Raw genomic sequence first — 27,287 nt, 5'->3', positions numbered from 1 at the left:
TTACATTTTCTATTACTTATATGTTTAGATGAGTAAAGTAAATATAGCACTAGGTAGGTATGATAATATGAAAGAGAGGTTATCTCCGTCTTTAGCAGTGAAATGGGAAGAATTTACCAGTTTGCTCTTCAAGAGCTCACTAGTATGAGTTGTTAAGGTCAGACTAAGCATAACTAACTAACAGCAAATGTTTAGTAAGGGTGTACAACTCAAGAGCTACCAAAATTAAAAGAGCAGTGCAGATTTGCTTGCTATTTTCACTATATGGAATATAACGTGAGGGAAATGCAGTTACATTGATTAAGGGGAGAGACTTTGCAAAATAATAAATTTGTGCTCATTGACAACAGACAAAGGAGAAGGAATGATGTGAACGAATTATCATAAGAGGTAAACAAAAAGCGATACACTGTGTTTATGATTACAACACAGACAGGGTGGGAGAGTCGGAAAATCCTTAGATACTTGGCTCATTTGCTGAATGCTTGTAACTGCCTTAAATAAAATCCAGCTACTGAACTTGCTTAATTCTCACTCCACTCTCAAGAAAGAATCTAGGGTTTAATACCAAAAGCTAGACCACTTAAATGGCAAAATGTAATGCTGCTGTCTACTGGAATTACTAATAAAGGCCTAAACAGCACACCTAAAAACAAACACAAACTTTGAAAATGAAATAAAAAAAAAATACATAAATACATAACTAACTAAATAAATAAGTAAACAGATAACAAAGACATGAACATTTTTCACTTATCTCTGTTTCTGAATGACCTAGAAGTATCGCAAACCAGCAGCAGTTTAAAAGAACACAACTATAACAGCATGGGACGGTGGGGAAATTCTTAGACACTTAGCTCTATTGCTGAATGGTCTGAACCTTTAAAGCAAATATAACTCTGGATCTTGCCCAATTGTCATAGCCTCGCAAGAATATAAACTTAAGGAACTTAGATAAAAAACACACAGTCCATTAAAATGAACTTAAAAAAATAATTTCTCTCTTTTATTGAATGACTTAGAACTATATTAATGTCTAAGGTTGGGTATGGTGTCCCACTGTACATGATCATATTCAAGAGCATCCCTCCCACATGTTTTGTGATTTCTGGTTACTCAAAGATTACACTAAATGTTCATGTAGTCAACACTTTGGGGTAAACTTTATAAATTCCCATTGATATTTAAGGGAGAAGGAAAACTAAAATGAGGAGAAGGAAGCTGTCAATTATACTTGTGCTGTCTGTTCACTCAGAATGGTGCACACTTAGTGCAGACGCTATTTAAACCATTAACCAAACAATCTGTTCTTTCATTATTGCTTTCCTTCTTAATAGTCTCTTACTCTGCCTTATTATTTCAATTGTCCTTAAATGCAAACTGTGTAAATACTAAGTAATATTAAGTGTCTGTTCATCTATAAAAGTAACGACAAATGCTTAGGTATAAAACTGCAAGGTCTGTACATATGAAAATGTTATGTGTGATGTATTTACAGAAGTTATGTCAAAGGTTTATCTGCATGTCTGTTATTTTAAACAGTGTGCTTTACCAGTTTTGTGGGAAAAAGTCCTTTAATCTTTTTCTATAAACAAGAAGTATAAACACTGAACCATTTTGTGGCCCAATTCATGGATAAAAAGGTCAGTGGTTGCAGCCCACCAACCCCATAAATAAATCAAATAATTAAATAAGTAACATAACATTAATAATAATCTGAAGCTGCTGGTGTGACAGGGGATGGGCAGTTTACAGCTTTGTGGATTACAGCTGAATTTGCTGTGTCATCGTGACAGTGGATTGAGAAGTGTAGGTCCTGTCACACCTGTTGTGGATTTTGTTACAGGTTTCAGCCTTTCACAGCATGTGAACCTATTTTGGGCAAGCAAGTAGATACTGGCTCACACACATAAAGCACTGAAAATATATGACCAGCATCAGGTGTATTACATGTTCACAGTGTGCAGTAACAATAGTAGGATGCAGACAGTGCAGGCCAAGAGAGTTTTTGTTTGGTAGTTTCAAGGGTGGTAAAACAAATGCTTCAAGACTGTATAAAGAAGAGGATACATTAAATGGTGCTGCCTGTAAGCTGGTGTTATTACAGGTACCATACAAGAAGAACAACAACTAAAGAGTTCTACCTAAAGAATTCAGTCAGAGTATATGCTTCATAGTTACCATTATTGGATTTTACCTCAGACATCATGTATTAGAACCAATGATGATACTCTTGTAGAAGACTACCATCTGTGCATAACCTGCTACCTGGACTGTGCTGAGTTGCTGCTGAACATGTTTTTACCAAATCATGTAGATGGCAACTACCCTACACATCACTACCCATGAGGTTCAAATTTAGGGGATGTAGACAAGGCATGTCAGTGGTCACTTTACAGCTGGCAGGAGATGTGAAAGTAATAAAAAAAACAGACCTACTGCATGCCTTGGGCAGGGGAGAAAACGAGGTTCTGAACTTCAGAGATGTGTGTCTCAGAGTAGCCTACAGTGTGTGTATGATGACTCCTGGGAATACAGTGACATTGCAAATTCTGATACTTTGAATATTGCTACAGTAATCTTTTATTTATGCTAGATATATCACATGGCTGTATGCTTTACAGTTTTATGTCAACACAAAGCTCTACACTCACATGCACGCACAAACACACACACACACACTCACACACACACACACACACACACACACACATACACACATATATATATATATATATATATATATATATATATATATATATATATATACATGTATACATATATACATAGAGGTCTACTTCAAATAAACAAAAGCTGAAAATGCTGAAGACAATATGGTAAACCACGTAAGTATTCTCAGGGCAAGTAAACACTTGCCCAACAATACAGTACGACACACTGCACTTGCTGAAACCCACCTAGGTAGGGGACTGCCCCCCCCAAATATATATATATATATATATATATATATATATATATATATATATATATATATATATATATATATATACATACACCGACTCTGGGATCACACTACAGTGGGAAAATGAGCATAATTCCCCAAATTAGGCAAGTGTTTACTTGCCTGGGAATACTTATGCAGTTCAGCATTTTAACTTTTGTTATTTTGTCTCATCCATGTCGTCTCTGCCATTTTTGGCTTTCGTTTATTTGAAGTACAGCCATATATATCTATATATATATATATATATATATATATATATATATATATATATATATTTATTTTATTTATTTATTTTACATTTGTTGACCGGGATGGTCCGACTGGATACATGTCCATTTTCAGCGGAGGCCCGGGGAGAAAAGCTCCACAGAGGAAAAAGTTACACTTTCATTTATATGCAGATAAAGTACACTACCTAATGCAAGTAAATAAAATTCGAGATACACATAAACAGAATTAGAGATACACAAAAATACTTCACAATTGTTTTAGATACATTGTAGTTGATATTCTAGGTTGATATCCCATTACTTATAGAGTCAAGTCAGGCAATGGGGAGCTTGACTTCATAAGTACCAGTGGTGGTGGAATTAGTGGGTGTGAGCTTACAAATTATTTAGACTAAGGGGACGAAAAACACCTAGTCAAACAGGTGGAGAATACTACTAGTTGGGTGTAAGAGAGAACTAGTCTGGGTTGTTACATGGGCACAGCCAATGTTCTTTAAAAAATTGTTTAAGATTATTTTTGAATAGATATTGGGATGTAGTAAGTCTTAAGTTATTGGGGAGGGAATTCCAGAATTTACCTATAGAGTTGGCAAAGAGGGCTTCTCCGGCAGAGTTGTTGGATTTGATGGTTTGGACCAGGACTCTATGTGAGGAGCGAAGACAGCTAAGATTAGAGTATGGAGTCAGAAGATTTTGCAAGGAGGGGGTTTTATCCGGTTGCTTAATAATTTTAAACGCTTCTGTGAGTTGGTTTAGTTTGAGAAGATTGGGTAATTCTAGCCAATCAAGTTTCCTTAGGTTAATGCAGTGATGAGTTCTGTAAGGACCTCCTACTACAAATCTGGCGATGTGATTATAGGCAGCAGAGAGTTTATTGATCTCACTTTTGTTAAGGAATGAAAGCACAGGAGAGGCATACAGTAATGTGGAAAGTAAATGCGCACGGAGATGGTTAGCTTGGCAGTAGGGGTTAGGAAGTTTTAATTCTATACAAGGAACCAAGTTTCTTATTTACAGTCTTTATGGTTTGACTGATATGCATATCAAATCTAAGCCTACTATCAATAGTGACTCCTAATAGTTGAGTGTTGGTAACAGGCTCAATCATGGTACCATTAATAGATTGCACGAAGAATGGACAATTATTGGATTGGGCTGTAAGTTGGACTGATGGACTAACTGAGGTGGGAAAAAATACTAGTAACTTGGTTTTTTTTGGATTTAGAATGAGTTTCCATTCTGAGAGCCACTTTTCAACTATGGTAAAACAGTTTTGGGTTGTTACTTGTAGGTCAGGGAGGGAGATATCCGAGCAAATCAATGTGGAATCATCTGCATACTGGATGCAGGTGGCCTTAGGGATGACTGAGTAAAGGTCATTTATGAATACAGAGAAGAGAAGAGGACCAAGTATGGAGCCTTGGGGGACCCCTATGGTATTTGGCAATAGTTGAGAGATCTTATTTTCCCATCGAACTGCCTGTTGTCTTCCAGAGAGGTAAGCTTTGAACCAGTTAAGAGCCGGGTAATCAAGGTATAAGGTTTCAAGAGTGTGAAGCAGTAGTTGGTGGTTGACCATGTCAAAGGCTTTTGACAAGTCAAGAAAGAGGGCTGAGGAAATTTTTTTGTTATTGCGGTTTTTATTGATTGAGTCGGTAAATGAGAGTAGGGCGGTGGTTGTACTATGGTGGGGTCTGAAGCCATGCTGAGATTTGGACAGTAGATTATATAGGGTGAGATGGCTAAGGAGTTGTTTATGAACACATCTTTCCAAGATTTTGGCTATTGGCGACAGTATTGCTATAGGTCTATAGTTTGATGGGTCAGTAGAGGTGCCACCCTTATGAAGTGGGATGACATGGGCTACTTTCCAAATGGAAGGGATAGTGGCCTCAGTTACAGTTTGGTTAATTAGAATTGAGATGGGATATGCTATGACATCTGCTGCTATTTGTAGGTATTCGGCTGGGAGTCGGTCGGCCGACAGGGTGGTTGGTTTAAGTTTCTTCAGTAGTGATCTAATATAGGAGGTGGGAGCTGGCTGGAGAGTAAAGAGGGTTAGAGATTCATCATTAACCTTAGTTGGAGGGGAGGAAGGATGGGGAAGTTGATTAGCCAGGGCCTGAATGGTCTCAGTGAAAAAGGAGTTAAAAGTATTAGCGACCTCTTCTGGGTTTTTTCCAATAAGTTTTTCTGGGGTGGGAGTAGTCGCTTTCCCTGAGTGGAGGAGGTTGTTTAAGCCTGCCCAAAACTTCTTTGGATTGTTCTGGTGTTTCTCTTGGAGGTGACAGAAGTAGTTCTTTTTATCTAGGGTGGAGTCTTTTTTTGTTGAATTTCTAAGTTCCTGGAATTTAATGCGATCTAGAGGTGCCTTAGTAGTTCGCCATTTGTTCCAGGCCTGATCTCTTAGTTTGATTTTGGATTTGGTTTCACTAGTTAGCCATGGTGCTATCCGAGTCTTGGTACGGATGCGTCTGTTAGGTGCATGGGAGTCAAGAATGTTGAGGAATGTGTCAGTAAAGTATGTCACACTCTCTTCAAGGGGCAGGGTTTTTAGCTTGGACCAGTTACAGGATCTAAGTTCAGTTAGGAATAGTGCTGGTACAAATTTCTTCTTATTTCTGACAAGTCTATATAAAGGGGGATTTATGCTGGTCAATTTGTTTCTTATTACGTAGGTGACGTGGTGGTCACTGAGATCATTCGGGAGGGTCCCAGTAGTATATTTGTGTGCTTCTTTATTAGTAAGTATCCAATCAATTATACTTTCTTTTTGGAGAGCAGTTCCTATTCTTGTAGGGGAGACAATATTTTGGGAGAAGCCGTGTAGATTAATAGGCATGGGGTTGGTCTGTGCGGAGCATTGGGCCCAGTCAATGTTAACATCCCCTAGTACAATGGTCTCCTGAGGGTAATTTGCGGCTATCCAATTTAGTATTATCTCCATAGTTTCTAAATTATTCCCTGGCGGAATGTAAACTACAAAAAGATTAATACTTTTTTGGTTATTTAAGCATATTTTTAGGGCAATTAATTCTGCATTCACTATCTTAGGTGGTTGGATAGGATTCAGGATGATATTAAGGGTACTTTTAAACATGACAGCTATGCCCCCACCCCTTTTTTTCCCCCGATCTATCCTGAGAATATTATACCCAGGTGGAAGGATCTCTTCATCCTTTGTGACTGGTTTGAGCCAAGTTTCTGTTAGACACATAATGTCGGGGAGATGCATGGCTAACAAGGCATGAAGATTATGAACCTTGTTGTTAAGGCTTCTAAGGTTAAGATGGAAGATAAGGAGGGAGCTAGCTGATCTTTGGGCTAACATTGAAGAGACTGAGTCAGGATGAGTGGATGGGCCTGGGTTCGGATGTATATCACCATCTTTGGTGATACATTTCTTCAAATGATATAGGAGTCTTTGGAGCTTGTATAGTACCTTTAGTCCACGTTTAGATGTTGTTGCCTTTGTGTATGGTTGGGTAAGATATAGGCTTTTTTTGCTTAGGGTATCTATGTAGTATACAGAAGAGGTCTCTTTCAAGGGATGTTGTAGGACATTACAGGTTTGGTCCTTTGGGTAGTGGGATCCCTTGAGTTTTAGGTCTTCGTACATTGACAAGTAGTAAAGTGTGATTAAAAGAGGCAATAGAAATGGAATAACAAGATTCACTACTTTACCCATTTTATAGTGTAGGATTAATCTAACAGGGTGTGTAGGACCTGGAAGTGGTACTGTAATGGAGGCTGTTGGATGGAGTTGAGGGAGGAGATAGGTTAGATGATTGAGTGAGGGCGATTGGCTTAGAGCTAAGAGGGGAGTGGTTTATGGTCAAATAAAAGTAGAGATAGTGGGGGCGGGTGGGATAAGGGGGCAGGGAGGGGAGCGAAGCGAGCCCGAGCGAAGCGAGGGCGAAGCGGAGCGGGGATACACCAACTAAGAGCTTTCAGGGTCCTAGAGATCCTATGCTGAAGGTGAGCATTAGAGACCACTTTTACCTAATTCTGTTGCCTGATTTTAAGAAAAAGGCAAGGATTCAGTTTGGGTGGGATAGTACTCTTTCCTATATTTAAGTACTGTTATGCTGCCTGCCCAGAAGCATCAATCAGAGGTATAAAGCCAAACAAAACAACGACCAGGGTATAGTTATTACCCTTTCTTCCTTGGGATGTTATTTAATAGGGCTGAGAACTGGAACCAGCATGTGCGTTCGCACCGCAATTAGATATCATATATATATACATGATTACACACACACATATTGTATAACATTCAGCAGCACACAACTACAGTGATCATTTCTGTTTTTGTTTCTGAGTTTCACTTCATGCTGATGATGTTGGTGGGAGAGTATTGCTTCTGTCCTGGAATAGTGAGGTCACCAAGTGGTGAGTTGCATGTGAGAATACTATGGATGAGGTTGTGAAATATGCAGTGAGTTGCAAATATCTGACATTACTTTGTTGGGGAGTATTGTAGTGATCCTTCAGAATCAGTAAGAAACCAAAACCTCATTATTGTCATTATTTATCGAACGTAGTCCACCATGCTTTCTTCCCAATTCACTATATTTAGGAAAGAATGGAAGGGCAGAGCAAAACAAAATCAGAGACATACTTGTTACCATACAGTAATCCATTTTCTTTTTTATCTCCAGATGACGCCTTTTCTAACTTAAAAACTTGGTAGAGCTGGTGGTGTCTGCTAGAGAATAATTGTCAAAGACTCATGATATGTATCAGGTAAGAGGAGATTGTCTCATCAGTTATGCATTTTGTGAATAATGTTACTGCAAATGTAGCAATATTATTTCCACCGATGTAATCCTGAGCTCCAGAAAAGGAAGGTGCTCAAACTAACTCTAATAAAATATGTGGTCTAGCAACAAAGTAGTAAGAATCTTCCTTATCCTCTTTCACCTTTTAAAAACAGGTGCATCTCTAAGCACATCAGCTTCAGATAATCATCCCAAGAGCTGAAGTTGCAATGACCGCTTTTCAGACTTCAGTTGTCTATGTCACAGTTTGTTTAGTGGTAATGGCATGTTTTTTTTTTTTTTTGGATGATATAGTACTTGGATCAGACATAATATCATGCCATCTCTGCCACTCAACTCAAGGATGTCACACATTGACATTAGTTGGTTAATTATTTCCTCAGTGAGATTTGTTTCTTGCATTGCAAGTACTTGCAACGTCCATTGAAATGGGACAAAAAATGCTAATAGAAGCTTGTGTTCATAAGTGCTTACCAGGATACTGATTTGTGAGGGTCTGAGGAAGCCTAGCCTTATATTCTTAAGTTATTTTTTAGCCCTTATATTTTGTATACAAATAACCAAAAGACAGGCAGAAGACAGGTATATTTCTGACATTTACATTTCCACTATTCTTGAGGGACAGAGGTGCTATTACATTGGTATATGTAATATGTTGTTAAACAAGGCTGTTGAGCAAACAAGTTCATAAAAATTTTGTTTTTTATTAAAAAAAGGAAAGAATATAAAGGTGATAATTTTTCTTTAATGCAGGCAACATAAAATTTCTACAATCTCTCATATCGGTTATCCTACAGTTCAACATCTTCGTTTGGTTTGGAGTGTTAATATAAAATTATCAAGGTACCTCAGCTTCTTGTAGCTTGTTTCTTCATTGCTATAATATACTTCCCAGAGCTACTGTTCTAGCCACAAACTCACCCTGCATAGAGAGAGCAACCTTTCTGATTAACAGGGTCACAACCTTCATCTTTATATACAAGACTAATAAGATGATTGCTTGTTAATACCGCTTTCTGCGGGGAGAAATTGGGCAAAATTTTCAGTAAACAGAAACATAACTTTATCAAAAAAAACACTGTTCTGTATAGCACAATTTGCAACAACATTATTTACATAGTTTTGGCTATTTATAAAACACATCATGAACAACATGTTTGCATCATCTTGATACATTATACGTTCAGAACTATTATAATATGATACAGTTTTTTTCTATTAGTGCTGTCTAACTAACTCCAGGATAGCATAAAGTAACACATTTCACTGTCTTGTTGCCCAATCTGCTTTCTAATATGGAGTTTGTAATATTGGATTCCTCTCTACATGAATTCTTTCACATGACTGTTCAGCATTCCATTCACAGTACAATTTTTTTCTAGGTTGCAGAAAACGGCAGGATATTTTTGCACCTTTTAATCATTCTCTCTTTTGGTGCGGAGATATATCTGCTTGACCAAATGCACTCTTTTTGAATTTCTGCAGTATTTTGATACACAGTGAGATTCTTCTCTAGTTCTGACATTAAAGTATTGAGAGTCACAGGACAGCTCACATCTTTGCAGGAACACAGATTTGATGTTTATGGAATTGAGTGTCTGCTGTTTTTGACAAACCACTGCCTGAATCAATGTAAGAGATTCTGAGGAGTACCTTGGAGTCCTAAGAAACTGAGTTTCTGCTATGTTTGACAAATCACTGCCTGGAGCAATCTTAGAGATTCTGAGGAATACAGAAGAGTCTTATGGAAATTCTTTTATGTCTATCTCCTTAAATTCTCTTGCCAAAAGTTGAGCTTTAAAGAACACTCAGAATGAAGTCTATTTTAAGGTGAACTCTCATCTTGTATAGGCACATTTTTTTGAAAAGCTTTTATTTCCTCAAGCAAATAATGTTGCTAAATAGTGAGATCATTCTAAACTTTAAGCATATGATCATCATTTATGTCTTGCTCAACACTTTCTGGTGGGTCATTACAAATGTTATCAACACTTAACAATGAATCTGACATACTAGTACCACAGATGGTATTTCATTTAGAGCAATCCTGTGTATAGTATTTCTCATGTTTCACTTCAGCTTTTTCATTTACAACCAAACACCTTTGCTTTATATAAATTTCGACTTTTATTGCATGTATATATCATGGTCTGCCCTGACAGAGCTGTAGCTGTCATTTTCGTGCAAGCCTGTATATTGCCTTCTTTGTCTGTATATCAATTATTATTTATTGTGTTACAGTAGGTAGTCTATAAGTCAAGTTTGTTTTGTACTTTTTGTTTTTTTTTTTTCTTTTACACTGAACACCACTGACTATAACAGTGCTATTTCAAATTTCTACATCAATTTTTTCTGTACTTTGAACACTTTTTGCAGATTTGTTACATCCCTCTGATTAAGTAGTCAATTTTAAGTTTGAAATAAGTTGCCTCCATGTCCTAAAAACATCACCATGCCATCTCGTCCATTAATAGTTCATTCTCAGTTTCATTCACCAAAATCAGCTCTCCCATAATACATTTTGACACCAATTTCATACTAATCATGCGAAGAGATCTGGTCTCAATGAAGTTTGAACATTATGATTTAGTAAATCCTTTCTTGCTGTATATAAAGCTGAAATATGCTTTATGGAGCAGGCATTCACTGCAGAGTCTTCCAGATAAGGTAGGTTAATGACCAGTAAAAAAGCAGGATTTAAATTCTAATGTACCACTTTTCAGTGTGTTTGCTACATCAATGAACATTGTGCATAATAATTTGCCAACAGTGCCCTAGGTTGTTTGCCAGTCAAATAAACTGGCATGTTTAAACTTGAGGTATTTCAAAAACTATCTCTCTGTGCCCTTCCAACTGTCCAGCAATCTATAAAATATAAACAGCAATTATTTTGCCTTAACAGTGAAGTCAGTTTATTAATTTGCTTGTTAACTGGAAATAAGACAAAAGTAATGCACAAGTGAGCTAAAAAAATATATGTATCTACATAATAAGTCAAAGCAGTGAGCAAGTGAGTCGAAACAATCAAAAAGGATGTCAGTATTTCCATAGCAAGATTTGTACAGTGAGAAATATATTTGCACTGACTGGTGAATAATACATAGCTGACACAAGGATACAGTCTGGACATATTTTATTTTAAGAAATTAGATTTTCTTAATGATAGGGATACTTAAAGTAACAGGATAACTAGGGAAGGAAGGATGGGGGAGGAGTCAGGGTGGAGTAGGATGGAAGAAGAAGAAGGAAATATAATCTAACCTGCCAGGGTAAAGGTTGGTCAGACTTATTTATAAAAAATAGTTGATAAGTATTACATATAAATGTAATGGATTAAAATTAGTATGGTAGGAAAGAAAGAGTGAAAGAGGTTAGGATGTTGTCGGTTTTGAGAAGAAAGAGCAGGTGATTCTTACTATTACCAAAAATTTAATTAATTATGGAACTCATTAAGAAAGATTTGATATAGGTTCATAGGTTCATAGGTGTGTACTAGACTAATGGTCCTGGAGCCTTTACAAGCCTAGCCCATAGGATTATCCTGGCATCATGCCACCCGACCCTTGATCCCAGTGCCTCTGTCAAGCAAAGCCACTGGAGTGATCCCTGGGGTGAATTTTCTATTTCCCATCCACTCATCAAGATATCTCTTGAAGAGGGCCAATGAGGTGCTCTGCTTGACATGTATGGGAAGTCTATTCCATAGCATGGGCAGTCTCTGGGTTATGAACCTGTCCCTCCAGCATGCTCTGTTGATTGTGGCAATGAGGTTGAGGTCTCTGGAGTGTGTGGTGTGGAGAGATTGGGCTTTCTTTAGATGTAGCATTTCTAACACAGCTGGGTCAGACATGGCTTTGTAAGTCAAGCAGAGATTGATTCTAAGTAGACAATATGAGATAGAGAATAGTTGGAGTTTTTTTTTAGTCTGCCCATATAGGACAAATGTTTAAGGCCTAGGAACCTCTTTGTGAGGTACTTTTGTGGCCTCTCCAGTTGCTGCACGTGTTTAGTGAGGTACATGCCAAATGGGGCATTGTACTTAATGATTGGCCTAATGAGGGAAGAGTAGAGGGAGACAATGACCTCTTTCTTCCTGGTTGCAAAACCCTTAGTAATGAGATGTGCCACATAGAAGGACTTTCTGACCACAGTTGCAATGTGGCGGTCAAAAGAGAGGTTGCTGTCAATCTGTGTTCCCAGATCTCTTATAACGCCTTCTGTGTTCAGTGGACTACCATCAATGTGGTAATTCATGGGAAATAATTTCTAATTCTTTAATGCTAAAGTTCATGGACAGATGTTGAATGAGAAAAAGAGAGTCTATCGAGCATAACAGTCTTAATGCATTCTGACATAAAGAAATATGAAGAGTTCTTAGATTGAGTTTAGAAACAAGTTGGATGGAGATGTCAGATCTGAGAATTTTCTGGATAAGAGTAAGAAGAATTAGAGCAGAATTGTCATTACTCAGGAGCCATTTGCCATGAGAGGTGAAAATATGGTTATGGGAAAGGAACATCTATCTGCAAATTCTTTGAATGGAATTAGGGAGCTTTTTCATTTTTAACTGAGTCATAGGTGAGGAGGAAATGACCATATTCCAGTCAGACACGTAGAATCTTTATGATTTCATGAGTGCAGGGTATGGAAACAAAATAAATGTAGAAGTAAAAGATGGAATTATTAATTTTATTCCTGAGGTGGTTTATAAGAACTGATTTGGGGATTCTGAGGTAAAGGTAAAAGCTGAGATATGTTATATAGATATGAGATTAGTATGGTTATATGACACTGAATGGAAATGAAGTTAAGCTACAAATTCAGAACACCACAAACATAGATTTGTATCATTAAGAGTGCACTGTACACTTTCTAGTCAGCAAAGAAGGGCAGAATGGTCTTGGTAAAAGTCTTTCCTGATGGAGTCAATAGAATGTGAGGACCTCAGTTGACTAAGACCATTTGTATACAGGCTGATGGGTAAAGATCTGATAAAGATGATGGTCTCATCCAGATTCATCTCTACCCCATATCAACAAAATATCATGTATAAAAAATGGACTCTTTTCAAGTCTTTCGTATATCTCATTACAGCTTAGAAGAAATCCTGGTTAACTCACTAAGCTATCATCACTCATTAGTATCGATCTGCCAACACACTAAAATATATATACAGTAAGATGAATATAGACCACGCATCAATAAGTCAGCTCATCTGGGTTGTAAACTGGTGTTGCTTTAACTCATTGTCAATCTTAGAAGAGTCATATATCCATTTCATCTTCACAATTACAGGAAACCTAGGCAGTGTAGGGCTAGTTAAGGTCTTTAGATTCAAAGAAAACTTCCAAAAATGGATGCCTGAAACTCTACAAAACAAATATTGGCCTGTTTATATCCACTGGAAAACCAAGGTCAACGTTTGATAAGTAACATTTTCTATGAAACAGGTACAAAGACTTATCAGAGATCACAAGGACACTTCATTGACTCTGGCTTTGTACTTCCTGAAAGGGTTCCTATTGAATTTTTGACAACTTAAGTTGTTGAATGCTTAATCATCGACACCTAAGCATCAAACGCTTACAATAGCGAATGGCCACATCGTCGAATTCTTTCCTCGGGAAAGAATTTGCATGGCCGTTATCAGGGATTTGCCCTTTCCCCAATGTAAAATGATCTCAGAGTCAGCATATTTAGTTGGGGGGGGGGGGTTGGGGGTACAGCCCCCCATTATGTTTGGGTGTGTTTGTTTATTTTGTTTACGGACGGCCACCCAAATTTTTTCCCGAGGAAAGATTTTGATGATGTGGCTGTTCTCTATTGTTAGCTTTCGACGCTTTGATGTTAATGTTTTTTAAGATTTGACCACATAAGCTGTCGATGTTATGATATAGACGCACCTGAAATCGCTTAGTAAAATCTACAATAAAAACCTGGTCAAGCTAGAGTTTTCATTGTGTGATACCTTTAACCTCCAGTAATAGAGGCCCATAGAATATATGCAAATGATGACTTAAGGACATCAAGTGTTTCAGCTATATTTTTGGAGACACCTTAATGGTTATGATCATCAGCTGGGTGTAAAGACCCTGCATTTCTAAAGTATAGCCAAACAGTCCATTTATGTTGTGCTGACGAGGTCATTAAAAGGCCAAAACACAAATGTCCACAGCTAGTGGTGTTCGACTTTATTGGCCTGAATGTATCGATAAAGACTTATAATGAAAAAGTAAAAGGTCATGGACATTCAGAAGATGAATAGTTAAAACACTTAATGTCCTTAAGGGGGTCATTTGCATATATTCCATGGGACTCTATTACAGGAGGTTTAAAGTATCACACAGTGAAAACTGTAGTTTGGATGGGTTTTTCCTTGTAGTTTTTATTAATTGGTTTATCTGTGTGACCTTTTTTATGTTCTGGTCTGACTGAAATCACATGAGAACTGCTAAAGATGATGGGACTCTATTACAGGAGGTTTAAAGTATCACACAGTGAAAACTGTAGTTTGGATGGGTTTTTCCTTGTAGTTTTTACTAATTGGTTTGTCTTTGTGACCTTTTTTATGTTCTGGTCTGACTGAAATCACATGAGAACTGCTAAAGATGATTAATTCCCTAAAGTCTCCAGGTAATAACGTTAACATTTGCCTTTGTCTTAGTGCACAGGGAAAGAAACTGTTGAATTTCTATGGTATTACTTTAAAAGGCAATACCTGATAGACATTGGGCACCTCGGACCAAGGTTTCTAAACTTGTTTCTGAAATAGAGCCTTGCTACAATTTGAAGTAAATGTATTTACAGTTAGCAAGAAACTCGTAAATGTAAACAAAGCTGGATCAGTTGGGTGTGATGGCATACTTCTTCAGTTCTTAAAAATGGCATTATACAATGACTTAATATTCAAAAAACGTGCATGCTGATTGGTCAGCATGCACATTGTAAATCAGAGTTATAGTAATGGAAAAAGGTCCGGTTGCCCGGACTTTTTCCATTACTATAACTCTTTTTTTTTTTTACAGCAACGGAGAACGCAAGATCTCCATTGCTTCACGCTGTCTCACTATGTTAAACTCATTTAACGTAGCGAGACAGTTTGTAAAAAGCAACGGAGATCTTGCTTTCTCTGTTGCTTTTTACAAACTGTTTCGCTATGTTAAATGGGTTTAACATAGCGAGACAGCTTTAAAAAAAACAACGGCTCCATTGCTTTTTTAAAGCTGTCTCACTATGTTAAACCCATTTAACATAGCGAAACAGTTTGTAAAAAGCAACGGAGATCTTGTTTTCTCCATTGCTTTTGCCCACAGCTCTGATGTACTGCATAGGCATACGCATGCACAGTACATCAGAACTGCTGCAGAATACCAGACAGCTGCGGAAGGGCAGCAAGGAGGCATTATACAATGCCATTATTTAAGAAAATTAATTATTTTTTTTCTTAAATAATGTCATTGTATAATATCAATAACCCACTTCTGGGTGTGGGCAATGCTGGATTTACCCACAGTTGGATTTGTTTGGTCACTCGGGCTTTGCCCTCATGACCAAACCACACCAACCGTGGGTAAATCCAGCATTACCCACACCCAGGCATGGGTTATTGCTATAATAAATCCCTTGACAATCCTCTTACCATCATGCATAACAGAAGATAGAAATAGGGCAAAATGCTATCCAGAATTTACATTCACTTTAGCACCACCATCATCATCATCATCATCATCATCATCAACCCGCTTGTTCCCATTTTCTTCATGGGGTCAGTATGCTGTGTCACTTATCACCATCGCTCCCTATTCAATGCCACTTTCCTACCTTGACTATTGAAGGTGTTCTCTCACACAATCTGTCCACCTCTTTGCTGGATGCCCTCATTTCCTCTTCCCTTCCTCCTGTCTGTCCCAAATCATCTCCACCAGATTGTATTCGGCTTTCCTGCACATGTGCCTAAACTACCATATTCTGCTCTCATTGACCTGTTCTGCAGTTGTACCTACTTTGTCTTCTGTTCTTCTGTCCTCATTCCTTTGTCTGTCTCACAATGTGTATCCTACCACCCATCTCAGACACTTCATCTCAATCATCTCTAACTTTCTCAACTGCTCTGCTTTTACTGCCCAGGTTTCCGCACGATACATAAGTACTGGTCACAGCACTGTTTTGTAAACCTTACTTTTAAGCATCTTTGGCATCCTTCTGCAATACACTACCCCTGACACTCTGTGCCAGTTGGCTGCAGTCCTCTGTTTCTAGCTTTGACCTCCTCATTCAGACTTCCCTTCTCCTCAACCACCCCTCCGAGATATTTGAAGCTGCTAACCTGTTCTCCTTTTTTCCCTTATATCTTAATTCTCAGCTTCTTCTGATTTCCCAATCTGCTGCTGTTACAACGTTCTTATCTGTACTCAGTTTTATTTATTTATATATTTTACAGTTTGCTTACTGGGATAGTCCACTGGCCCAATAACAGTCTGTTTTCAATGGAGTCCTAGGGAGAAAAACACCACGAACAACAATATAATATAAAAACAATGCATTTACATTTATGTGATACTATTGAAGAACGATGGTATTACACAACATGACAAAAAATCCACGATTGCAGTAAAAATACAGTCAAAAAAGCAAAAGGTAAAATTACACGCACACACATAAATAAGTCAGTTAAAATAAGAAGAATCCATAAGTGCATATTCCTGTTAGATTTGTTACAATGTGAAATAACACAGGGTTGACTTTACAGTTTTACATAAAATCTTAGCAGAGTTAAATTAGGATAGGGTGATAGGAGTTATTAATTGTTGAATCAAAGAAGGGTGGGACAATAAGAAAAAAAAGTAGAGTAAGTGTAGGAGTAAATGAGAAAAGTGAAGATGGTAGTAACGAGAGAAGCTCAGTATGATGAAGGGAAGAGAGAAATAAAGGAGTGTGAGAATTGGGGAAATAGAGGTGAGTCATGTGGGATGAGAGCAGGAACATTCCCAGAGGCTTTTGAGATGGGAATGAAGCAGGGTCTTAAGGTTGAGAGTAGTATAAATAAGAGGTGGCAGGGAGTTCCATTCCATGTGCCTTCAGTTTTACATTCCATTTACCTAGCTTTTGCTGAAGTTCTTGCTCAGAGTCTGCCTGTAATGTCACATTGCTTGTATACCACAGCTTTGTTGAGCTGTCCACTCTGACCTTTTTCTGATGTAGTCCATCACTAGAATGAGCAGTAGTGGGCTATGATCTGAACCCTGATGCACACCCACATCCACTAGGAACCCCTTTTTAAGACCCATCACTGTTTATACTTGAGTCATTGTCAATAGCTTGCACTAGTTTTACCATTATCTCTGGGACTTTGAACCACTGCAGGAATGCCCAAATCATCTCTCTTGGGACCTTGTCATAAACTTTATCTAAGTCTAGGATTACCCAGTTGAAGTCTTTCTTCATTTCTTGCTTCTTCTCAAGCATCTGTCTCACTGCAAACATTGTTGTGCTGCATCCTGATCTGAATCTGAAATGCTCATTTCCGAGCTTACTTTCTATTACTTTGTACATTCATTGACCCTCTCCCAAACTTTCATGTAGAGTACTAGGAGTCTGATATGTCTATACTGTCCACAGTTGTGAATGTCCCCTTTGTTTTTAAACACTAGCATTAGTATGCTTATTTTCCAGTCATCTGGGATACACCTTTCCCTCCATACTGCTATGAGTACACTCAAGATCCATTTCTCCCCTATCTCACCCAACATCTCGATCATATCTCCTGTGACCTCATCTGAGCCTACTGTTTTCCCTGACTTAATTTCATTAGTGCTGCTCTTACATTTTCTATGGTGGGCTCCTTTTCTTCCCTCGCTGTAGGCTATGCCTGAGATAGTATAGCTTCTGGGGGGTTTATTTATTCAGAAGCTGCTGGAAGTACTCCTTCCATCTGCCTTTGAAGGCTTGCGGATTGGTGAGCAGGTTATTGCTGGCAACCCCTATGAATGGTGTCTGACTATCTTCTTTATCATTCTGTCTTTGCATTGTAACCTGATAGAGGTTATTTGTGCCATCCACCGAGTCACTTTCCAGAAATTGGTAGAGTGCCTCTGATGCTTTGTTTTGTGCTATTGCAACTCCTCTGTTAGACTCCTTGTTAGACAACCGGTACCCCTTCCTAGCCTGGCATGTCTTTTCAACCTCCCACTTTTTTTCTCGCACTCCATCTATCTTTTAATGACATCCTGGACTTCTGCATTCCACCACCAGCTTTTCTTATGCAGCATATTTCCATAAATGACTCAAACATATATCTGTTCTGTAACCCTTACACATGCTGATTAAAGGCGCTGCCATTCTTCTTCTTCATCTCCGTCTATTTCCTCTGCTTTTTGAGGTGCTAGAACCCTGATTGGTTTCTTGTATGGTTGTTGACCATAGGGCTTCCCTGACAATTGCTTGCAACTGATTTTGGCAACCAGGGATTTATGCTGTTGGCTGACTGTTTCACTGGGGATGACTTTGCAATCACTGGTTCTACCTCAGTGCCCTTTCCTTACAAGAAGGAAATCTACTCAAGTTGTATGTTGGTCAGTTTTGTAGGTGATCTTGTTACAGTCTCTATTTATGAACCATATGTTGGCTATCATCAAGACTTTTGCCAGACAGAAGTCTAGAATGGCCTCTCCTTCTTTATTCCTGTTGTCCCAAATATGTGGTCCAGGCAGACCTCATATCCTGTTCTCACTGTCATAATATGTGCATTCAGGTCACCCATCATCAGCACCAGTTCATACTGCCCTGCTTTATCTAGTAGGCCCTATATGAATGCAATCTTTTCTTTACTGGCACAACCCTGCTGAGGGGCATATGGATACTGCTCTAACATCACACTGAATCCTGAATGGCATGAGTCTGTCACAAATTCTGATGACAACCCTCACAGTCTTCTGAAGCTTCTCCTTCACCACAATTCCCACTGTCCTCCAGTTTTATTTCAGCAGGACTTTTGGGTTTCAAGTACCATGTCAGGAACCCCATTCCTAAGTTAAACTATGATGAAAGTTCATGAAATTAGAATTATTTCAGTCTTTAATATTAGCCAGAAGTGCTCTTCATAGCACCCACAATGTGCATAGTAATGACTTCTTCTGCAATTCATATGGCATTACATATAAATCTTCTGTCAGAAAACTTTGGGTTTCTTGAATAATTTTAACAATACATCATTTTTTGGTCTATCACTTTTTGTGATTTTTGTGAACTACTGCTTCCTTGTACAACAGGGGACCATCATCTCCTTTGGCCTGGCCTATCCCCATTTTTGGAATGTTTCCGTGTCTTGAGGATTCAACACTGTCATTTTTTCCAGTCCTGGCACCAGTGTACCTACCAAGATTTGGCAGTTTTTATCCTGGGTCTTGTGCACCCGGCTAACTTTTTTTATTTTTTAAACAACTTCTGGTCATGATATAGGCTCTATATATCAGTGTCATCTTGTTGAGATTTTGTGAAAAACAGGGTCCATCTTTTGAAGGTACTCACCAAGACCTGAGGAGGAATTAAATTCCAACAATAATCTATTCAGTTCTCCTCTCGAGTAATAGACTCTGGATCTCAAGACAAGTGGATTTTGCTGCACTGCCCTTCCATCTTGCTAAATGGATACAGAGGATGTCACACCTCCTCCTTACCATCATGCCATCCTCTTCCAAATCTTATCCTGTTTGTTAGCTATATTGAGATGTAACAATTCTTAGTTCATGTTTGGCAGGTTGATTGGTATTAGATTCATAGGTTCATAGGAGGTTGCTAGGCTAATGACTTTAGTGCCTTAACAAGCCAAGTCATATAATACCCTTGTTCTCTAGTTGACCATGGCTAGATAGTCGATATTATCAGAGTGAATCAGTGATTAGTACTGACTACCCCTGTCCATGAGGGATATAGGTACCACCCCCGGGGTGAATTTGCGGTCTTCAATCCAATTGTCAAGTTTGCTCTTAAATAGAGTCACTGAGGAGCTCTGTTTCACATGAAGTGGGAGTTTATTCAAGAGGAGTAGCAATCTCTGGGAGACATATCCATCTCTGCAATATGTTCTGTTTATGTCACAGGCTAGGCTGAGATCCTGGGAGTGAGTGACACTTGTCCCATTTGATTTGTGGACATGCAACATTTCCATTAGGGCAGGGTCTGAGATCTCTCTGTAGTACACACACAGGTCAGCACTCAGCATCCTGTAGGATACAGAGTACAAGGACAGGTCTTTTAATCTTTTCATGTAGGTCATGTTTTGGATGTCCTGAATTTTCTTGGTTAGAAACATCTGTTTCTCCAGTTATTGCAGGTGTCTGATGAGGTACATGAAAACGGGAGCATTTTACTTGATTACTGATCTAATGAGGATCAAGTATAGAGGAGTTAAAACATCCTTAGTCGTGGATGCAATGCCCTTATTTATGAGATGTGCAATGTAGAAGGCTTTGCTTACCACTGTGGAGACATGGTGATCGAACTTTAAATTGCTGTCAACCTGTGTTCCCAAGTTTCTCCTGACTGTGTTTGAGCTTAGAGGATGTTATCTATAATGTAATTTGCAGGGGGACACTTCTTTGCAAAAGGGATAATGATACACTTTTTTGAGTTTAGTTTTAGACCATGATTTTGGCAATAATCATTAATCTGCATTACCTCCTTTCATAATACATTAAGTTAACTTCATTGGGGGGACTCAATGATTGCACCTAGTTTGCAGTCATCTCCAAACTTTCTAAGCCACAAGTTATCTGCTTTTACTTGGACCTCTGAGAAGTAGATTCCAAATGGTAGAGGTCCCAGCACAGATCCCTGTACTACACCACAGGTAACTGGTCTACTGATGAAGGAGGAATCCCCAACTTTGACAGTATGCATTCTGTCAGTGAGCTAATTTGCTACCCATCTAGTGATGTATGGATTAATCCCCAGCTGGGAGAGTTTCTCAATGATACCTGAGTGGGGGATTGTGTTGAAGGCCTAGGCTAAGTCAAGATAGGCAGTATGCATTGTTTTTCCCTCTTTCAGGGCTTTGGTAACATTCCTGAAGAAGTCCACCAGATTTAAAAAGCAAGATATGACCTTACTGAAGCCAAACTGGGTTGGGCCAAAAGTTTGGAGGTCAACACTGTCCTTGTTGAAAAGGTCCATGTTGATACGAGTGATGCCCATGCCCTGGCCCAGCAATCAAGGAGCCTCAATCCTCACAACTAACACCAGCGAGGGCATCTCATATATGAAGAAAAGGATAACAAATGCACACAGTAAAGTGCAATTTCCCTTAAGAGCACACAGAGATCACAGTCAGTTCAAGGCTGGTTGCTCCCTTGCTCTCCATGTCCCCAATAAGACTCCCAACTGGCACAGCTATATGGTCCAGATCTCAGCCTAGTGGGCAAGCTAAAACCTCCAGCACCCTCTCTGCCAACCAGTGCTTTGTGTCCCTGCCAAGTAGCTGACACACACACACATACTTTGAGATGAGTTTATACAACCACACAGACACTCCTGGGGAAGGCTGGCACAGGTTCTCCAGCTGTTCCCCTTTTTCCCAGACTATACAGTAGTACCACTTGCCACCACCCACTAATAATTATCAGCTAGTCAAAGGCCCTTAAAAGGGTGTTCAGTTATTACTGTGCAGTATTATCATCCAGTTGGTAGTATAACTAAACAGTCAAGGCTTATTAGAGTGACATGGTACAGTAATCACTATAAATATGTAATGCACTCTAGAACTTAAATTATCTCTACACAAAACTGCCACAGTTGAAAGGTTTTTAAATATTTAAGAATAAATAATAAAAGCACAAGACAATACTTACAACAAAGTGCAAGTCAAGAGTTCAAAGATCACAGAGAAATACTTAAAGCAATTCAGTAGTACAGTTCTGACATCTCAGAAAAACACTTAGTCTAATCTTTCTAGTTTCTAGCTATTTCTAAGAGAAAACACAAGTCTAAGGTAAACTTACTTATAGAGCAAGACAGTGCTGTGAGTTGGATGGTCAAGACAAAAATGCTTAATAATCTCTGGTTCTATCTGTTTAAATTGAAATTGCAGTTCTGATTCACATTACATCACTCTTCACACTTCCCTGGGTTCCGAGGCTAACAGAAACTGCATTTACATTCTTAACACCTCATTTTGTTATCTTGCAGCTGGTCAGGAAACAGAACAATATCAATACATTTTTATGGTTAAATCTATCAATTTAACTCTTGGTTAAAACAATAGCAAGAATTTCTTCATCTAGACTCTTCGGCAGCACTGTCTACATGAAAGGGTCACCACATGCTTTACTTTGGTCAGTAGAGTGTTCTGTTGTCACATTTTTCCCAGTTCCACATATAACAATATTTATTTATATTTAAGACAACAAGCCTGTAGTTTACATTCATAGGTTCATAGATAGGTACTAGGCTATCAGCCCGAGGGCCTACATAAGCCTAGCCAACAAGGTTCCCTGGCTTATGCCACCCAAGAAAGTTATTTTCCTGTGGCACTGTTGAGCAGAGACACAGAAGTGTTTCTTGGGATGTATTTCCTATTTCCCATCCACTCATCAAGATTTTTCTTGAAGAGTGCTAATGAAGAACTTTGCTTGACATAGATGGGTAGCCTGTTCCAGAGTATGGGAAGTCCCTGGGACAGGAATATATCCCTCTAGGATGTCCTGTTTATTGTGGTGACAAGGTGTAGGTCACTAGAACGTGTAACTTGGAGGGATTGGGATTTCTTTAGGTGTAGAATGTCCAACAGCTCTGGGTTTGACATAGCTTTATATGTTAGGCAGAGATGACCTTGGAGTAGGCGATATGCTACGGAGTAAAGCTGGAGTTTTTTGAGATGGTCAGTGTAGGGCATCTATTTGAGGCCAGTAATCCTCTTTGTGAGGTACTTCTGTGGCCTTTCCAGCTGCTGCAGATGTCTTATGAGGTACATTCCAAAAGGGGCGTTGTACTCTATAATGGGTCTAATGAGTGTCGAATAGAGGGGAACAATGACCTCTTTTTTCCTGGATGAGAACCCTTTTGTGATGAGATGTGCCACTTAGAAGGACTTCCTGACTACTGTGGTGATGTGACTATCAAAGGACAGACTACTCTCCACCTGGCTCCCAAGGTCTCTTATCACACATCCATTGTTAAGTAGACTGCTGTCTATGTAGTAGTTCATGGGTACAGAGTTTTTACCAAAGGGGATGACAATGCACTTTTTGGCATTGAGCTTGAGGCCATGGCTCTGACACCAGGCATCTATCTCAGTGAGGCCCTTCTGTAGGATTTCCACATCATTTGGAGACTCGACTATGGCTCGTAGTTTGCAGTCATCTGTGAACTTCATTTTCCAAAGGCCTTCTGTGTTAGCCTGTAGTTCAGAGAAGTAGATACCAAATAGGAGAGGTCCCAGGACTGAACCCTGTGGTACTCCACTTGTCACTGGTTTGAGGTCATATTTGGAATGTGCAACTTTTACAGTGTGGGATCTGTCAGTGAGCCAGTTGGCAACCAATCTTGTGACATAGGGATTTATACCTAGTTTAGTGAGTTTAGCTATAATTCCAGAATGGGGAATGGTGTCGAAAGCCTTGGCGAGGTCAAGATAGGCTGTGTGAACCACCTTACCTTTACCTACGGCTTTGGTGACTACCTCAAAGAAGTCAATCAAATTCAGGACGCATGATCTGCCTTTCACAAACCCGAAGTGGCTGGGATCCAGAGTTTGGAGGTTGCCAATGTCTTTGTTTATGAGTTCCATGATGATACATTCTATGGCCTTGCAGACCAGGCTCGTCAGGCTAATAGGGCAATAGTTCCCAGGATCAGTGATGGCTCCCCCTCTGTGGAGTGAAATAACTGTTGCTGTATGCCATTCAGTTGGCACAAAGCCTAATGTGCGGCTATGACTGAACATGGTATTTAGTTGGGGAGCCAGTTCGTTCTTATATTCATGTAAAATGCAGCCCGGGATGTTGTCTGGTCCCATGGATGCTGTGTTTCTGTCTTTAGAGAGTGCAGCTTTTACCTGCATAGTTGTGATTACAGGGACTCTGCATTCTTCCTGTATAGATATATTTATATCATATTTACAAATGACAGAATTATCTGCAAAATTCTATCTGGCTAGGCTGGCAGACTTCTACCCCCCCCCCCCTCGGAGAACTCAAGCTAGTTTTTCAAGTTACCCCTGAGAAATGCAGCTTGAGAGGGTTAGGTCTATCTGAGTGTACCTCACCCCATTCCCTGTCTTGACAGACCATCTGCATTGGTATTGCTAACCCCACTGTGGTGCTTCACTGACATATCATATGCTTGCAACTCCAGGCTCCATCTTAGCATTTTTCTAGCTGGCTCTGTTTAACCATGTTAGGGGGTTGTGATCTGTCATAACAGTGAATTTCCTTCCATACAGATAAGGCTGAAGTTTCTGCAGTACCCACACTATGGTTAGACATTCCTTTGCTACAGCTGCATAGCATTCCTCCCTGGGTTGGAACCTATGACTGAGATAAACCACTGTGTGCTCTTCTCCCTCTGAAGAAATCTGGCTAAGTACAGCCCTCACCCCATGGTTTGAAGCATCCACCTGCACAACTAATTCTTTCCTGTAATCTAGACTGGCTAACACAGGGGGTCCTCCCAAAGCTCCTTTAATCTTCTGGAATGCCTGCTCACACGCTGGGGTCCACACTACCTTATCTGGTCTTCTCTTCCTTGTCAGGTCTGTGAGGGGAGCAGCCATTGTACTATAACTGGGGACAAACTTTCTGTAGTACCCTGCTGTCCCTAAAAATGCCCTCATCTGCTTTTTAGTAACAGGTGCAGGCCATGTCTGAATGGCTTCCACTTTGGCAGGTTCTGGCCTTATCTTACCACTCTCCACTCCATGTCCTAGGTAGGAGACCTCTGCCATACCCACCTGACATTTGCTTGGCTTGATGGTCAACCTTGACCTCTGTCATCTGCCCAGCTCCTCCCTGACATGCTGAAGGTGCTCTGGCCAGGAATGGCTGTAGCTGGATATATCATCTAGGTAGGAAAGGGAAAACCCTCATGTTCCTGCCAGGATATGATCTACCAGCCTCTGGAAAGTTCCTGGGGCATTATTCATCCCAAAGGGTATGTTTGTGAACACATACAAGCCAAAAGGAATCACAAAATCTGACTTCTCTTTAGCACTGAAGTCGAGGGCACCTGCCATTAACCCTTGGTAAGATCAATGGTTGCAAGATACCTAGCCCCACCCAGCTGCTCTAGGGCCTCATCTGTCTTAGGCATGGGATAAGCATCTGACTCTGTGTGACTATTTAATTTCCTGTAGTCCACACAGAACATGATGCTGCCATCCTTCTTTGGAACCAGCACTACTGGGGAGGCCCAGGGACTGTTGGACTCTTGAATCACCCCTAGTTCCAACATCTCCTGTACCTCCTCCCTCAGAATCAGTTTGACTCTCTCAGGCACACGGCTTGCCTAATAGGCCTTTGGGGTCCTATGTCCACATGGTGCTGCCCCAGGTGGGTGCACCCTGGTTTCCCAGTGAACATGTCCCCAAATTCCTGCAACACTGCTCAGATATCTCAAACCTGGGTAGGAGATAGCTGCTGGGACATTGCTACCCCTTCCACCAAGGTGTCAGCCCAATCCTCACTGAGATCAGTCCCCAGATCTCCCTAAGACTCCTCCTGCAATCCACTGAAAATGCTCAGCACAAGGGCCTCCCTATCATGGTAAGGTTTCATCTTGTTAACATGGTACAGTTTGTGCCCCTGCCTTCTGCCTAGCAGTTCCACCATGTAGTTAACATCACTTACCTTTCTTACCACCTTGTAGAGTCCCTCCCAAGCTGCTTGCAGTTTGTTGTGCCTGACAGGAATGAGAACCATCACCTGCTGCCCCACAGCATAATCTCTAGCTCGAGCATTCTTGTCATACCACACCTTTTTCAGTTGTTGGGCTTCTGCCAGGTTCTCCTGGGCCAAGCCCATGAGTTCCCTGAGCCTTGTCCTGAGGTTTATGACGTATGCCACAACAAACTCCTTGTGAGACTCGCACTCACCTTCCCACTCATCTCAAATTAAATATAGAGGTCCCCTCACCTATGCCCATACAGCAACTTAAAGGGTGAAAAACCTGTGTATTCCTTTGGAAATTCTCTGTAAGCAAACAACAGATGGGGCAAATATTTGTCCCACTCCCTCTTGAACTGATCTGCAAATGCCCATAGCATGGACTTGATTGTAGAGTTTAACCTCTCAAAAAGACCATTAGTCTGGGGATGGTAGGGGGAGGTCTTCATGTGCTTCACCCCACAGGACTTCCACAGACAAGCCAGCAGGTCTGACATGAAATTGGCACCTCTGTTAGTCAGTATTTCTTTTGGGAAACCTACTCTGCTGAAAATATCTAGCAAAGCATTTGCCACCTTTTCTGCCTCAGTGGAGGATAAAGCCTCTGCCTCAGGGTATAGTGTAGCATAATCCACTACCACTAGGGTATACTTTTTTCCCTGTGGATCTTGGGGTACTCAGATGACCCACAATATCCATAGCTACCCTCTGAAATGGCACTTCAATCACAGGTAAAGGCACCAAAGGAGCTCTCACATTGTCTCCTGCATTTCCTACCTTTTGGCACTACTCACAAGTCCTGCAGTACCCTGTTACAGCTCTGGAAATTCCAGGCCAATAGAAGTTCTGCATAATAAGCCTCTTTGTACTTTTTATGCCCATATGACCTGCAAAGGGAATATCGTGGGCTATGGCTAGAAGCTCCAGATGGTAGGCTCTAGGCAATACCAACTGCTGTACTCTCTCACCTTCTAGCCCTCCCTCAGGGGTCCACTGTCTTTATAGTAACCCTTTGTCCCAGTATACAGATTTCCCCCTTTCCTTGAGAATCAGGTGCCTCCCTGGCTACCTGCCTCAGGCCTTGCAATGTTGGGTCTGAAAGGTGAGCTTGTCTCAACTATCTCCTTGTAACCCTTCCCAGCTCCCCTTCCACAGGAAGCCTGGCATCCTCTGACAGTGGTGCCTCACTGTCAGACTGGGTACTACTACTCACCTCTACCTTTCCAGTCACTCTGTCCAAGGGACCATCAGTACCCACAAGCAGCTGTGGCTCACATTCAGTCTCACTGCTTTTTAGTAGCTCCATTCCTGAAGTAACCACCTCACCGGTCCTGGCAGCAAGTATGCAGTCTGTCTGGGTCTCCCCAGGCTACCAGACTTACCTGCTTGTCTCCAAGCCTGACTGCTTCTAACTGCACAAGTACAAGGTCTTGCACTA

The sequence above is a fragment of the Protopterus annectens genome, chromosome 5.part0, assembly GCF_019279795.1.
Source record: "Protopterus annectens isolate FY-2018-M chromosome 5.part0, PAN1.0, whole genome shotgun sequence".
Classification (NCBI taxonomy): domain Eukaryota; kingdom Metazoa; phylum Chordata; order Ceratodontiformes; family Protopteridae; genus Protopterus; species Protopterus annectens.
This window is presented reverse-complemented; position numbering follows the sequence as displayed.